We start from the raw sequence: 3,520 nt of genomic DNA on the forward strand, positions 1-3,520 counted from the left end.
CAGGGAAGTGCTTATTCTACCGAACCATCTCCCCGGCCCCTGGTCTCTAAATTAGGGTCTAGATGATTTGCTGTATTCTATTTGCTAGGATTTTATTGAGGATTTTGGCATCTATGTTCATGAGGGAGATTGGCCTTTAGTTTTCTTTTTTTGTTGCATCTTTCCCTGGTTTTGGTATCAGTATAATACTTCCGTTTAGGAATGATTTTGGGAGAACTGCTTCATTTTCAATTTCATTGAAGAATTTGACAAGTATAGGGATTATATCTTCCATTAATTTCTTGTAGAATTCAGCCGTGAATCCATCAGAACATGGACTTTTCTTTGTCAGTAGGTTTTTTACTACATTTCATATTTCATTGGCTGTTATTGGGTTACTGAGAGTTGTTATATCTTGATTCAATTTTGATAATTTGTATCTTTCTAGGAACCTGTCCATTTCTTCTGTGTCTTCTATTGTGTGAGAGTAAAGGTTCCCAAAGTACCTATTGATAATCTTCTGAAGTTCCACTGGGTCTGGGGTTGTTACACCCTGTTCATTCCTTATTGCTTGTATTTGAATTTTTCTTTCCTCTTGTTGATGAGGTTAGCCAGGGCTTACCAGTTTTATTAAATCTTTCAAAGAACTAGCTTTTCACTTCTTTACTTCTTTGAACTGTTTGCTTCATCTCAATTGAATTAATTTCTGTTCTAATCTTTATGATTTCTTTCCATCTTTGGGCTCTGCATTTGGATTGCCCTTCCTTTTCTAGATGTTGGAGGATAAACACATTAGGGTGTTTATTTGTTCCCATTCTGCTTTCCTAATGTGTGAGTTCACAGATATAAATTTTCCTCTGAGAACTGCTTTCATCACATCCCATAGATTCCGATAAGTTATAGTGCAATTTTCATTGAATTGTAGATATTGTTGAATTTCTTGATTAATTTTATCTGGGACCCATTGGTTGCTTGGTAGGGTGTTGTTTAATTTCCATGTATTTGGTGGATTATTCTGTTTTCTTGTCTCATTTATTTCCTTTCATTGCACTGTGGTCTGATAATATGTGTGGGATAATTTCTGTTTTCTTGCGTATACTTAAGCATGACTTATGGACTAGTATGTGGTCTATTTTAGAAAATGACCCATGTGCAGCTGGAAAAAAGTATATATTCAGCTGTGTTTGGGTGGAACACTCTGTATATGTCCACTAAGTCCATTTTTTCCAAGCTCTGGTTCAGTTCTGCTACTTCTTTGCTAAGTTTTTGTCTGGTTGACGTATCTTTTTGGGATAAGGGGGTGTTAAGGTCTCCTGTTAAGATTATGGTATTGAATATTAGATTTTTCATGTCAATTAAGATTTGTCATATGTAGTTGGGTGCTCCTGTGTTTGGTGCATATACACTTATGAGTGTTGCCTCAACCTCTTGAATATTTCCCCTAACCAATATTTAGTGGCCTTTTTTATTTTGTTTGATTATTCTTGGCTTGAAATTGAGACTGTCTGAGAACAGGATTGCTCTCCTTGTTTTTTTCTCAGGTGCTGGGGTATGTTGTATTGTTTTCCTTCCTTTTACTTTCAGTCTATGAATTTCTTTATGCGTTAAGTGTGTTTCTCGTATAAAACATATTGTTGGATTGTGTTTCATAATCCACTGTGCTAGTCTATTTCTTTTAATTGGTGAGTTGAGTCCATTTACATTGATGTTTACAATTGAAGTGTATTTATTTATGCTGGACAAGTTATTTACCTGTTGTTGTTCACTCCTTTTTGTCTGTCCCGTGTTTGTTTGCCCTATTTAGTGAGTTCCTTCTGTTCTCATTCATGGAGTTCTGATCATTTTTAGTCCCTTTCTAGAACATCTTTTAGTAGTCAGTGTAGTGTTGACTTTGTCATCATGAAATTCTTTAGTTGTTCTTTGTCATGGAAGTATTTCATTTCTCCATCAAACTTGAAAGAGAGTTTTGCAGGGTATAGCAGTCTGGGCTGGAATTTGTTTTCATACAGGACTTGAAGTACTCTGCTCCATGCTCTTCTTGCCTTCATGATTTGTGGAGAGAAGTCTGCCATAATTCTGATGGGTTTTCCTTTGAATGTGATCTGCTTTTCTCTAGTGGCTTTCAGTATATTATTCTTGTGCTGGATTTCTGGGATCTTGACTATTATATGTCTGTGTGTTTTTAATTGAGTTGAAGTTTTTTGGCATTCTGCATACTTCAGTTACCTGAATGTTAACTGAAGATTAACATTGTTTCCTCATATTTGGGAAGTTTTCTGCTATTACTTCTGCCCATATTTTTTATATCATTTGTATTGCCTCCTTCTTCCTCATTGATGCCTATTAGCCTCATGTTATTCACCTTTGCACTGTCATGCAGGTGATGAATTATATTTTTCTGCATCCTAGTTGTTTTTAAGAGATCTTTTCTTACCTTTTTACTAGCTGCGACAGCATCTTAACGATCTGAAACTCTATCTTCACTTTCACTCAAAAGGTTTTGCAAGCTTGTGATTGAAATTTTAAGTTCTTCTGTATCTCTTTGACTCTGCTTCATGCAATCTTTTTCTTTCATGTATTGCTCATTCAAGGAATCTGTTGCTTTTTTAATCTCTTCTTTTTTATCAGTGTCTTCTTGAGAAGCAGTTATTAATTCTTTTACTTCAGAATTTATTTCTGATCTGATTTCCTCTATATGTTTCTGCATTTGATTCCTTAGTTCAGACTCTATTAATTCAGAGATTTCTTTTTTTATTTCAGAGATTAATTCTGATCGGAGTTCCTCTATACCTTTCTGCTGCTGTTTCTTCACTTCAGATGCTATTAATTCAGACATTTCAGCTGTGCTAGTGTCCTCTGCACTTGTTCTGGGTGGGCCTGAGATCTGAGATTCCATTTTGTTCTTTCTCTTTGTCATTTTATATAGCACTGTCCTGTGACCTTTGGTGTAGAGCTTTGGTACAGTTATAACCTTAGCACCTACTAAAATTAGGGTGCAGATCTACAAATTTTGAGTTCACCCAGGCATGCTTGGCTTCAGTCTAGTTACTGTGCTCAACTCCTTACTGCTGCATCTCTTGGAGGCGTGTCTGTTGTACCCCTCTGACAATATGTTCTGCTCCTGGATTAGCTGCGTGGTTTTGGCCCCTAGGCTTTCTGCAGGGACTTCAGCTGCAGAGTTTCACCCCAGGCCTGTATGCCAGGCCTGGGCTGAGTTTGGAGTAGTTCAGGGGGCACAGAAGAGCTAGAAGCTCTCCCACTCACTCACTGGGCCTGGGCTTGGGTGGGTCTGGATGGGTCTTGAGAGCGCAGCAGAAGTTCTCACTCACAAGGCAGTCTTGGGCTGGCTCTGGAGGGGTTGAGGGGTCCTGAGAGCACACTGAAAGGACTCACTCATGTTACAGGCCTTGTCTTGGTCTGGAGAGGTCCCAAGAATACTTTTTTAAAATACCAAAAGTTTTGACCCCCCCCCCCGAAAATAGTACAAAAGCCCCAATCAAAAAAATGGGCTATTGAAAATAACTGACACTTTTCAAAGTAC

The sequence above is a fragment of the Octodon degus genome, unplaced genomic scaffold (genome assembly GCF_000260255.1).
Source record: "Octodon degus isolate 3935 unplaced genomic scaffold, OctDeg1.0 scaffold00136, whole genome shotgun sequence".
NCBI classification, from domain to species: Eukaryota; Metazoa; Chordata; class Mammalia; order Rodentia; family Octodontidae; genus Octodon; species Octodon degus.